Source organism: Hetaerina americana, unplaced genomic scaffold (genome assembly GCF_022747635.1).
Source record: "Hetaerina americana unplaced genomic scaffold, ioHetAmer1.1.p SCAF_1, whole genome shotgun sequence".
In the NCBI taxonomy this organism is placed as follows: domain Eukaryota; kingdom Metazoa; phylum Arthropoda; class Insecta; order Odonata; family Calopterygidae; genus Hetaerina; species Hetaerina americana.
Genome location: NW_027286069.1, coordinates 57,681,345 through 57,695,596, shown reverse-complemented (window position 1 = coordinate 57,695,596; position 14,252 = coordinate 57,681,345).

Below are 14,252 nucleotides of genomic sequence, written 5' to 3'. Positions count from 1 at the left end.
TCAGACCCACATTCGTCGCGCAGCGCTCTTTTGGAAAACCAAAATTTTTTAATTGTTTTATGCCTCTCAGGAGACTGTTGGATCATTAGCTCCCTTGGATACCCGTCTCCCCGGTCTTGTCCTACTTCATCACTCTTGCAGGGTTCTCGGAGGAATGTCCTAGGGGGCCAGAGTAGGGAAGTAGAGGGGAAGGGAACTTGGGGAATAGGAAGGAGGAAGGACGAAAAGAGGGTGGAATGGTTAGTTTTGAGGCAAGTTGGGGATGGCCAAAGTAAAGAAATGAGAACATTTCGGTGCTTAAGGAAAGATAAGCGAGAAAATCCAAGAAATGCTGATTTTCCTCTTATTTTTATCCGAATCTACGCATACTTGTCTCTTTCTTTAAATTTTATCTCTATGGACTGCAAAACGTCCTTCATTTTAATAAAATACAATTTATGTTCACAATATCCTCTGAGGAGTCATTTCAGATAAATTAATATTAGCCTATTAGAATTTTCGCCGCTATACAATGATTTTATTTCAAAAATGGAGAAAAGAAGCATATTTAAAAAGCTAATATTTCATTACTGGTATTCTGGTACATTCTGGTACTATACGTGTATGACACTGCTTTAGCCGTTACCCGTCGGAATCACTCCATTTTATGTAAAACAGAAACCACAGCAATTACATAATTAAATTAACTGCGGCATTGCTGAGTTTTCTGTTATCTATACATTATTGGTACTACCTCATATACCTGTTAGATTTTTTTATCTCGAACGGACGAATTTAGAATTTTTTTTACATATGATTTTCTACATTTTTCTCTAAGATTACATTCTCTTACTCCTGGAGAGAGGTTCCATCTATAGAGTAGACAAAACGGAATATAGTAAAATAGTATAGAGACTTTTACTCATGTTAACACATTTTACTAATGGAAATATTTAATATATAATTAAGAAAGATTTATACACATTTAGAGTAATATTAGGTTTTTCATGTTATGTGTCCTGACAGTCTCCATTATTACCCATGTTTATTGTTATCAATGATTAGGGTAACAGGTCCTTAGGTTAGCAGTGAATACATTGCATTCGAGTAAAAAAATGCTAGGAAGTATTTCAACATATTTATCATGTTTTGAATATTTTAATCTTATTTTGACATATCCAAGGTAATTTCCACAAAACCGTCTATGGAGACCTTTTCGATTTTTCTAGCACGGAATCTCCAAATAACAATGAAATTTTGAAATTATGTGGTTAGAATTATGCCTTATTATACTCATATTTTCATTTATCAGACATACTATTAATAACATGCATTATGGATGTATCGTATAAATAAAAAGTTATTATTTTTATCAAAGTATAACTCACTGTATATCTCTTAATAAAGAGATGGCTTGAAGGTTTCAAATGCACACGTTACTACCTTCTCTGGATGATATTTCTTAGATTTTAATTAAATAAGGAATCAATATAAAATATCTAGCATCAATAACAGTGAGCAAACTGTTTATATTATTATTGGAGTAGAATAGTTCCGTTGAGCATCATAATATATTACCTTTCTCGATTACACAAAAACCTTATCTAAAGAAAGCATGGCCATAGCTTCATCGTATCTACTTTAACTAATTAATTAAAGACGAATCTACGAACTTTATAGCCTTCACACGTTAAGCGTCTTGCCTTGATGCTCTCAATGATAATATAATTCCATTTTTGTTCGCTGTTCGTGCCACAGTAATCGTTTCGGTTCTGCATTTATGATCCAGAAAAAAATAATCTTTCGTACCGGATACATTCTATTGAGGCAAGAATATGGCGATCTGAGGCAAACCATTCCTTAGCCGACCAACGGTGTTTTTCTCCCTTACTCATTGAGTTTTATCGCTCACTTTTACGATGCTGAAGCGGCGAACGCTCAACCCACTCAGCCATCTTCTCTTCACCCCAATATTTCCACTATCTCTTCGTGCTGCAAATGCATTCTCTTTCCATCCCTTCGCTCGTCATTCCCACGATCGTTAGGTCATGCTACAAGCCACGTCCTCCACCACAATGAAACAATTCTAACTTCCCTCTCTGCTATTTCTTCGGATCACTTACTTCCAGAAAAGGATGTGACGAGAATTCCTAGGAGTAGGTAACGGAACGGTGAATATGGCTAGACCTCGATTCAATGACAACCTTGGATTCTATTTTCTGGCCAAGAATTTTTTCAAAATGTCACCGTCATTCGGTTGCTTTCATAGTTTTTACTTGAGATATTTAAATACATGCTTCTAAAGCTGTTTTAGCTTTTTTCATGTAACATAGAAAATAATAATTTTTAACATTATTTATAACTTGTGGTAATAATGCGTTTGCGTGTGTGTATGGCAAAAGTGCTCCTACAGGAAAGCTGTAGGTGATGAATCAAAGACGCTTTTGAGATATTGGTTTGTCCAATGAAAATATAATTGACAGGTGGATATCAGTAGGATTTAATAATTATCAGAGTTCTTCAGTACTTAAATAAAAAAGAATTTATGCCGAGGAGAAGAAAAGCTGGAAGGTGACCAAGTCTTTCGATAGTGATATGACAATTAAACTAATTTTAAAATTTCAAATATCTACAATAAAATTTTCAATCTTAAGGAGAATCACTTTTGTTTTACATACTGTTATAATACCTTAAAATTGAAATTATTTACCGAGAATAGGCACTTCTAAGAAATCGATGAACAGTATTTTGGCCTTCTCAAATTAAGTTTTTTACCCATAAATGTTGCAGCAAAATGCAACTAACGCTTCCGAAAAATCCGTGTGAAACACAAGCAGTTCTGGGTACGCGATTTCAATGGCTTCCCGGTCCTGAAAGCGTGAACTTCTCATGTACTCGTCGGACCTGGAAAGAGCTAAGCTATTCCTTTAAACACCAAATCAATCTTCTCCCTAAATATTATTATCGGCTTTACTGTGAAAACATTTCACAACAAGCTACCAGAATGAGACTAGATAAGTTAATGCACTGCTAACTTCATCCACCGGAAAATCAATATTATTCGTTATTTATTATGTTATACTATAATTCCACCATATCACTTCTGAAACTACCCATATGAAGAAAACTTCATATTCTCTAATTGGAAAAGATAAAAAGTCACAGATTAATAAAGACAACTGACTCCGCTACCTTAAAGCACGCATGTAAAGGTTTTTAAAAGAGATATGTCGAAAATATTTGAGAGGCCGTCAGTAAATGCATCTAAAAATATCTTCAGGATGAACAAAATTTTCCAGATTTCTCAATTTTCCCCGCAAAGTTCATTTTCCCCCCTTCTTCCATTCGTAATTCTATCTAGCATTTCCTTGGTTTTTTTCCCTCTCGCCCTTCCATGTCACAATATTTTACCGCTACACCAATGCATTCCTTCCCCATTCCAATCCAGTGTACACCCAAAACCTTCTTCAATCTTCTCTCTTTCCGCCCTTCTGAGATGTTCCTTGCGTACCTATCTCCCTCAGGCTTCCTTCTTGCCCAAAATTTTTCTCATTCTTCGCGGTTCTAAATGAAGGTTTTTCGTGTCTAATGGGGAGAAGAAAGACAGATAGAGCGTAAACTGAAGTCGTAGAATGGACAAAATCGTCGAAATAAAAACAGCATAATATTTGGGGAGCGGGAACCAATGGTCTAGAGTAATTTATTTCGAAGGAATATTTGAAAATGTGTGCATTCCTCCCTTGAAACAAATGCTCAGAGGATCGTATTTAAAGAGAAAATTTTGAAGAAATATTTGTACAGATTTTATAAATAGTCTCCATCATTCCAATATAAAAAATAAACACAGTAATCAACCCGAAGGTCGGTTTGGTAGGTGACGGTAGAGTTTTACCCAGTACTAAGCCCAACGGCGTGTGGAATTCACACAACAGGGTAGGGGGGCCAGTTCCTTTCCCTACGCCAGTTATGGTTTCCCAGGAAGATCTGGTACCCGAAAAATCTTGGGCGGAGATGCAGGTGTTCAGAGAGGCTTGCCCGGGAATCGATCCCGGGCTCTGCGATCAGTAGTCCAACGCTCTACCGTGACCCACTAATTCTTTATGTATATAAATAAATATACATATATACACACACACACACACACACACACACACACACACATATATATATATATATATATATATATACACACACACACATCTATACATACATATATAGATGTGTGTATATACGAGGGTCATCCGGAAAGTAGTACCCGTTCGTGAAATAAAGACACAAAAGTAAATATTAACAAACATAAAAAATTTTATTTGAAAGAGGATACTTTAAACTACTTCTCAACATAATCTCCAAGCAAATTAAGGCATTTGTCATAACGTGTGACAAGTTTCTGTATTCCTGCTGCATAGTCCTTCGCCGCCAGCTCATTGAGATACGCGAGGGACCCATCTTGCACAAATTTTTGCATAATGCAGATGGTGTTTAACAATTTCATGAACAATTGTTCGAGAAACATTGGGAAAATGCTCACAGATGTCATCAATTGTGACGCGCCGATCGTTCCTCACGAATTCGTCAACTGAGCTCACCAGTTGGTCTGTAATGACAGACGGTCTCTCCGAACGCTCATCGTCGTGTGTGTTCCCCCTCCCCATGTTGAAGTTGCGACACCACCGCCGAACAGACGACTCGTCCATTACATTGTCTCCATACACCTCCTTTAATTGGCGATGAATATCACATGGGCGAACGTTTCTTGCATTGAGGAATTTAATCACTGCCCTCACTTCACAACTGGCGGCGTTCTCAATTTTTTTAAACATTGTAAACAATCACAGAAACAACACAGGCAATGCTAGCGTCACGCAACTTGGCTCAGAGAAGGCAGACAAGCCACTGAAGCTATCTGACCTCGTCCAGCGGCTACTCGCGTCGTCAGCACTTCATGCGGCACGAACGGGTACTACTTTCCGGATGACCCTCGTATATAGTATATATACACACATATATATAATTATGTATAGATTTTTAAAACACAGAAACACAAAGAAAGGACAGTCACATATGTACGATTAACAAAACACTTAACAGTCCCTGTTGACAATGCTAAATCAATATGTAGTAGAGCAATAGATTAACTATTCGTAATTATTTTTACAGAGACTTTGTCATCTTAAGACTAATTTTCGCAACATGCCCTGCTCTAATAAAATATATTACTTCAATCCCTTTGGCTAACAAAGGTGAAAAAGGTTGTAAGAGCAATATTATGGTTGTAATGCATGAGCTGATCTTTTGTTATTTTGTGCACTGGGGCGTCTCTTCCATCCACCCCTGTATCCATATAAATGAGATCCCTTTGTGATCAATACTTCATCCTCTACCCACGCAGGAGGCACCCTATGTAACGCGAAACCTCCTAAACACAATACCAAACCACCCACCACCTCCAACGAACCATTGCATTGTCTCTCTCTTTCTCTTTAATTTTCTGCTAAACACTGACTTCTAGAGCTATTCATTTCCTCAAGCCTGAATTTCTATATGTTTGCAACGACTCCATGGAAAACTCTGCAGCATTTCTTTTACGGACTTATTCCAGATAAATCTCGTTTACAGCACTCTTAGGCCAATACAGTATTTAAATTATTGCGAAACTCTTAATTATCTGCCTCTCTTTCTTTCTGCTTACTTTCCCAATACATTTGTATTGATTGATTTATCTCCTGAATTCAAAAACAAATGCAATAATCATATGCATTTTCTCTTCTCTTTTTTGAACGGTTTCTCTAAAACCATGGACAGTTATACAATATATATTAATGGTAATATATTTGGCTCGTTTACTAAACGTTACTAATCCTTACATGTACCTCATCTACTTGAAAATGTTGACAAAAATGCGGCTCAATTGAGGTTAGAATTTAATTATGTGCATTATATAATAGATCGGAACTCCATTTCTAGGAAAAGTATTGGCGCCATCATGAGAAAAGACGCATTCATATATTTTTTGTTAAATTCCGTACGTAGCTACGGCGCTCAAGCATATCTTTGGCTAAAAAGTGATAAAGTATTAGTTTCTATCACATTAGTTCCAAAATTCAATTCCAAATTTCTTATATTTACTATTCTGTACTCATCCAACTATCTTGCTACAGCTGATACTTTTTAAAGAGTAAATGTAACGGAAAATGATCATTGAAACTTACAGTTTGAGAGAGATTTTACGTTCTTTAAATATTTAACATTAATATCACTAATAAAGTAAAACAAACAAATGTTATTCAATGCATGAATCATTAATGCAGATACTAACCAGGCGACCATCTATGAAAAAAATATCCTGTGGCTGAGGTTAAAGCCATCAAATTCGTATACCGGGTATTGCATAGTGCGTTGAACCCTAGACATCAAGTTCAGCCATTTTAAATTAGTTTATCCAACAAATATTAAATAGAAGTACAAAATAAGTTTATAATTATTTTGTGGTTTCAAAATTTGCGAAACCACAAAAAAACCACGAAAAGCCTATAAAATTTGCAAGCAGAATGGAGGTGTAGCCGCCTAACTTCATGTGAATACCACACCTAATGGTCCAATGCAAATAACATATCACTATCTGCGTAGGAGAAATGATTTTCAAACCTTAATGATTGCAATATTCAAGACAAAGAGATAGTATTGAAATATTATCCAAATGAATAGCATATAATAACGACCTATCGAAAGCATACGATAGATGAAGACTGCGTAAGGTAGCAGGACAATATTGACAGTTGGTAAAAAACAGTCCCTAGAGTAATACCTTCTCAGTGCAGCACATATTTAAAGGACTCTTGACAGAACTGAAAACAATGATAATGTGTGATAATGGATAATACATGACATGTTTACGTAATAATCCCCTTACCCAATCCAGTACAATATTCCCCATCCTACATACTTTTACACGCTCCCTAATGAAAGTTGTATTTCCCCTATGAGTCGAATTCACATTATAATTCTATATTTGAATGCCTTTTCAATACAAAATAATCTTCTGATTTCAAATGGGCAAAATGCTGTCCTAATTTCAATTCAAAGTAGGTTCAGATCTCTAGGCTTTTCAGAATTCCAGTAAGAATGATAGTGCGAGAGTACTTGAGAACTAGAAGTGTTCTTCGTGTTGGAGGTAAATGTTAAAAATAACGGTGGGTGTCCCTGAGCGGTGCTAAGGGAGAGAAATGGAAGAGATTTCATTGCGCACCCCGGAGAAGTTTATCGGCTACCAGGGATAAATGGGAGGGGCTTTCCGGGGAGTTGGAGATGCTGGGGGAGGAAGCATTGCTAGGGGTTTCCTTACCTTCTTTGAGATTGTGGCGGTCAAGCTCACATGGGGGTGGTGTTTTACCCATTCTTCCACGATACAAAGGTCTTACCCCTCACTCATTCCCCTTGCTGGAAATTTCCACGGATCAGGGAAGGGGAAAAAGGTTTCCCATTGCTCTTCACCTAAGCCCACTCTCCAACCCTCGTGCTGCCACTCCGCTCGGTGCCGTGCAAACTCCTCTTTCCCCCTATATCCTCAGTTTAGATTTCTTCGCCTCCTCCAAAACCCTTAACTTGGTCTTCTTTCCCATCTCATCTTTCCTGTTGGCGATTTTTTCACCTCAACGCCTCCCCCTCTTAATCACTCAAAAGTGAATGGAAAAAAATAAGCATTTCTTCGCTTCATGGGAAACATCTACTACCTCCTCTTCTACAACGCTTGAACCTCTCGATTGATTAAATTAGGAATGAATTAGTGCGTACTTTGTCATTCTTCGTCTTATTGCAATTGTAAATACGAAAAACCTTCCTTGAGGCACTTCACCAAATACATTTCGGCAAAGTAGGTTCGTAATTCTTACAGTAAAACGTCGACATTGAGCTTATGCTGTTAGAAATAGAACTTCATTGTAGAACGCCAATTTATAAAACATTTTTAGCAATTACCCTGCCGAAGAACAACAGATAAACGACAAGATAATAGCTAGGGATGAGCAAAGATTTGATACGGCAACTTGTAAGCCCGAGGTTAAAGCAACAACGGAGCTTACTCAAAACATACGGCGCGGAAAAGAACAAATTCCATATTCATATTACCATCCACTGATACTTTAAAATAATCATATACAAAGTACCTGACCAAAATAACGATTTGAGACAACGCCTCAGGCATTTCGAATTATTAGCCACAAAAGCCATATAATACCAACAATAATTCATTATATACTTAATTTACAGATATAATCACGATAGTGAGAAAATATATCAACATTTCAGCAAACTTTACATGGTAAGTTTAAGTGATTTCACATAATTCCTTATCGCTTACGTCTTGGATTGTGACACAAAATTCATTGCATCCTGAAATTTGGACAATGCTTCCCATGGTTCTCATTGCATAGAAAGCAAACTTGTAAGGTCTTCCATGTGCCTATTACACGCCCACCCCCTTTCTCTATATCCGCTTCTGTCTTGGGTTAATCTTTGGAGGAGGAAAAAACGTTCCCCCTTTTAAAGTGTGAGAATTTGTGGGGTGCGGAAAAAAGGAAGCCATTTCAGAGCGAAAGGGGGTAAAATCGGAGAGGGTGGGAAAGCGTGGGCTTATTTATAAGGCATTTCCCTCCACCCTACCTCCTTACATTTTGCTCCAATCTTCCCGATCTAGGATTTACCCCACCCAAGACCCTTCCTCCCCCCCAACACCACTGCCTACAAGACTAACCGAGGGTAAGATTCGGGAGCGATTTTCCCGCCTCTCTTCCACGCTCCCTCCCCCCTTCGACCGCCGCACACCCGTTCCCACCGTTGGCCTCCCACGCCCATTCCAGAAGCCCCCTATAGTTCCCCAGCACCACTGGCAACCCCCTCTTCTCTTTTCCTTGCCTCTCTAAACTCCCCTTCTGCACACCACCCGCCATCTATTCCAGAAACTCAAGTGTCCCGCGGGTGTCCTAAAGTCATGCGAAGGAGGGAACTGAGCTGCGTGAAGGGAATGAGGGGAAGGAGATATGGTGGTGCTTCTGTATGGAGCGGGTCAAGTGGTTTTCAGCCACCGAAGGTCCCGCTCGAGGCTTTGCCCCCGGGAGTTTTGGGGGTTTTCTGAGTTTCCTTAAGTGATGCCAGTAATGGCTTCTACGCATTGGTTGCACCACTGGATTATAATTATTAATGCTTGTTCGTCTTACTGAAAATCATAAAGATTTAATGTTCGTTTGATCATGTTCAATTGGTGTCTATACAACAAAGATTTTTCCTATCCTCTATATTCGCCTAATTCGCTACGATACCTTAACATTTAGGAAAAGTAATATCTGACTGAAATCGAATAAAACGTACATTTAAAAAGGATAAATTAAAAGTTATCAAATTTAGTATAAAGATGAACGAGATCGTGTATGAAACATTTATTTAGATCAATATAAATAAATCTTACGCTAAAATACAATATTGCAGTAGGGTGTAAAGGACTGTGTTTTTCGAGAAGTACAGGTGAATTGTCACTTTTTCCACTAAAACTACTTCCAACTATGATACTTTACAAAGCAATAACAACTGTGATACTTTTTTTAGCAATAAATGTAAAGAAAATGAGCATAATTTTCACAAGTATTACTTCGGATGCCTTTTAAATTTCTAGACACTTATTGGATACATAAACACGAGTTTATACTCTATTTGTGTTAAGTATCGTTATGCTGGAATGTTAATAATTACAGTACACTACAACCGTACTTTCATTATATGTAGTATTCATACTAATATAAACTAATGTGCAAATAAGTCAATTAAAAATCCTGTATTCAATTTATTGAGTTACAAATTCACTCTCTAAACATTGACTTCTCGTTGAGTTATATATTTTAGAGTTATTTACGGTAGTTTTAAACCCGTGTAATAATCTATTATTATTAATATTTGCCCCAAAAAATCATAAAGAAAATCGTGAAATTACTTCCTCTATGCTTCAGGTACCCGTTAACACGATATGTAAACCATGTAAATACGAGTATATAATCAGTTTATTCTAAGGCCATCATTTTTTTGACCTTCCCATTGCTGTTGATCTTTGTTAGCCTGTATATTATTATCCTAATTTGAATAAAGCTGTTGAAAGTCCGATTCAATGTTTCTGCGATCATAATTTTTAATTTATTTTACACATACACCACCTATCATATGCACAAATTCATGGGCAGACATACGTCATAGGGGAGAATACTTGTTCAAGCGACCTCAAAACACGCATGTATCTAAAAATCCCTGATGTAATTTTTATTAGCACTATATTTTTACATTTTCAACGTGAAGAAGTCACATAAACTTCTACTTTTCACGTAAATTGAATGGATGGAATTGTTTTCCGTTTGAAAAAAAATTAGAAACCGTTGAAAACGGATATGAAAGTACGCTCGTTATTCTCTCCTAATAGGAGAGGAAGAAGCGCATTCCAGACGAAACTAAAACTTTGTATTTCGTCAATTCCCCGGAAGGGCCATACGCTACTTTTCTGAAAGACAGGCTCATTACATCAGGGGAACTTTTCAAGTGCCTTAAGGGATACTTAATATGAGTGGTATGTAAGGTATGATTAATGAATCGTTAAAAGTTTCTGCTGTAACGGTTTTGTTTTACAATTACTACAAAAGTTGAAACCCATAAAACCCCCTAATGCTGGTCATGATGTATAGCTCTAATTCAAAATAAAATAATACTTGACAATCAACATCACTATTCTCTGTGTATTTACCAAGGTATAGTAAGAAAATACCGACATTTTCCTAAGTACTTGTTTAAAGTACTTGTTTACTCTAAAAATGTTTTCCATTAATAATTAGTTTACTAAAAATTAAAAAAAAAAACATATTCTAAAATATGAATGAAAATTAGACTCCACTATAACCAACACAAGGAATCCCTATTTCAAGGCAAAATTTACGATCACGAACAGTAAAATACAATGCACATAATATTCTCATGACAATTTAGGCATCATTACTCCATAATAAAATACTGTAGATAATAAAAATTATTATCATTATTATTTAAGAATTACGTTTCAATTAGCAGATTTTCCTGGTGGCAACGGTCAAATTTGGTCAATGATCACTCTAACAACGAAATATACATACATACTACACGCACTAGAAAAACAGATTATTCAAATTATATAAATCGCACTACTAAATCGTGTTTCTTTTATGTCTCTGGTGACTAAAAAACTTCACTCTTTGATCTTCTCCTTTCACTGATATAAAAATTCAAAACTTGAATGTAGAAATTACAAATTACCTTTTTTGGGGAGGGTATGAATCCGAGAAAAAAATATTACAGTAATTAGCAAGCATTTACTTTGAATTCTCTTCTTTCTGCGTAGTCTACTCGTGCGAACTGCACCGCTATCCGCAATTAAATACTAATCTATTGCTTGCATTAGTACGATTTATACAGTTTCTTCAAACTATCTCTGACCCAAGAAAATTTGTTTTGTACCAGCTACTCTCACAATCGATAATCAATTCAAAACCGACAGCGAAACAGGCATGCGCATTTCACAGTGAAACGCTGAGTGAATTCGACTAATATAAGGCCAGAATTGCAAAATTTAAATTTTAATAATTAAAACACGCTCTTATCCTACAAACTGCTTTGTGAGAAAATCGATTTGGAAGAATCAGCGAAGTCATTTTATTAACTATATCAAATTATGACACAAATCAGTTTAAACCTGTCGCTGCGTTAAAACAAATCAAAACAACATTGTGTACTTAATTATTTTATTTCCTTTGCTTCTAAATAGTTGTAATAAGTATTATCAATAAAAAGGATTATTCAAATATAAGATTTTGTGACCTTAGTAAGTTTGACTGCAATTTCAGCCTCTCTCCGTCTGTATTTAGAATTCATGAAAACGGTAAATTAATCGCCAGTAGAAAATACGAGGTTATAGTAAGACAGTACGACAGGATATCATGGCGTACCAATTGAGAAAGTCCAATTATTCTTCTTAATTATTGATAACATTTGCTTAAATTCCACCAAAACAGTAAAATATTTTTAAAAAATAATCGTAAGTATTTACTCAAAAAGAGAAGGAACAAAATAGTTGCACCAGTCATGATAGAAGATTCAGAATTTCATTTCAAATCATAAGCCACTTTTATGAAAATTTTGTGACTATTATACGTTCATAGGATGAGATAAATATGCTTTCAGGGAATTTCGGGTCCTCCAACGTCGGATTATTGAATAATATTCAATCGCCATATCATTTTAATCAATTCACGCATTATGATGATTGCTTCCTTAATTTTTGACCTTTGACATGATAAATTCTTCCCCGCTAAGCTCTAACGAGCTACCTATCACAGAAGCACTTTTTCCAAGTTTCAATTTCCAAAAATAGGGAGAAACACGGCTGGACCACTTCAAAGGAATATTCCATCCAATCTCGTAATGATTACCGTAAAGCTTCCATATGATCAGCTTGGAATCGAAAACCGAAATCCTCTGCATCTGTAAATGGACAATGCAATCAATTCCTTTGTGGGACGAATGGATATGGTGTTTAATGGATGAGAATGAGGGAGGGCATGATGAGTTTTGTGAGCAAGGGAGCTAATAAAAGCGGAGAGGTGAAATGAAACAACGATAGGTGCGATCACCACTAGAGATAGACAGTAGGGAGTATCGAATAAAGAAACACATGTTTAAAAAAAGCAATAATATTAGAATTAGATGAGGACATAAAATCGGAATGAAGTTGTATAAGTAACAACCGGTGTCGAAGTAGAGCACAAATTGTATGATGGCTCGCCTCTTTCATTCTCTTTCCCTTCCTACGTGTATTCAGTTGCTACGTTTTACTTTATGGCCCGCTGCGCCATTAGCCGCAAACGGATCTATTTAGCATCCCCTCTGATCATCAAATCAAGGATTGGTTTGTGGCAACTCTCCAAGCTGCCTTATTACAAGCCAATCTTTTCATTATCTCCCTGCATCGATATCTTTTATACCTGCTTCTCGTATTTCGTCTTAGGACTTTCAGCTATGGTCTTCAGTAAACTATCGTGCCTCATGAGAAAAACAAATTTGCACTTTTCCACAGATTTATTTGTAACATACAACGCGTTTCAGTTAATGCAACCATCTTCGGGTACAAGACAAAATTCAAATTGCGATAAATCATATTAATGCCTGTTTGAGGAAAGTGGGGGAAGAAAAGAGTGAGGAGTGAGGTAGGCGGGGACAAAGAGGGGAAACATGAAAAACCCCAACAAACAGGGAAACTAAATAAATAGAGAGGAGAGGTAAAAAGAGGGGTGGGAGATAAGCACTTGTGGTCATTAATGAGAGAACAGTGGTATGTAGCTGGTATCCTAGCGGTAGGAAGGAGGGAAGATTAAAGAAGGGTTAAGCGGGAAGGGGTCATGGAAGGGATAGAGGCAAGCGGCCTTCCCGTTCTCCTTGCATTTATATTCTGCATTTTACCTTTCCTTTCATCTCATTGGCTTTTGAATCTACATGATAAATATTGAGGGAGACAATGAGTTACATTGCCTAACACCTTTTCTCATTCTAGCTGCGTCTCTGCTTTCACCACATCCAACAACTGTCGTATTTGAACGTGTCTATTATTAATTCTATATTATCTTTTCAAAGGTGAATCTGAGTGCTCTTTTACATTTCTAAAATCCTAATGGTCTTTCTAATACCAATGTTTGTAACATGTACCAACAACTTTGCTTTTTTTATCCTTTGGTGAATTAGTCTTTCTGATATTTTATGCGGGGTTATTAAACTAATTATTCTCAAGCGTTCACGACTGAAATCTTAAATTAATCGGTATTTCTCTTCTGATATGCGAGTCTCATTCTAGGTTGTATCTCCGTGTCTGGATCTTATTTTTTAACACGACTGTAACCGTTAAATGAAAGAGAGTTATAAGTTATCTGCTTATCTTCGGAATGTTAAGGTGGTGGTTTCCCGTTGCCTTTCACATCTCAGTGCTACAGTCTTTGGAGTAATTTTGCTACACTTTTAATGAGGTGAGTGTTGCTGTTTGGAGATCACTGTGGTCTCAAACTTCACCAATGTAAAGGAGGAATGCTTACCTGTCCTCCGGGCGATTGACGGCCAAATGTTTGGCGGCAGATATTTTTCAAGTGATGGTAGCTAATCTTACTCGTGGACAGTCTCCAAAGTCCTCAGAGTGCCACTATTTATTTTACACGACTGCCATTAGT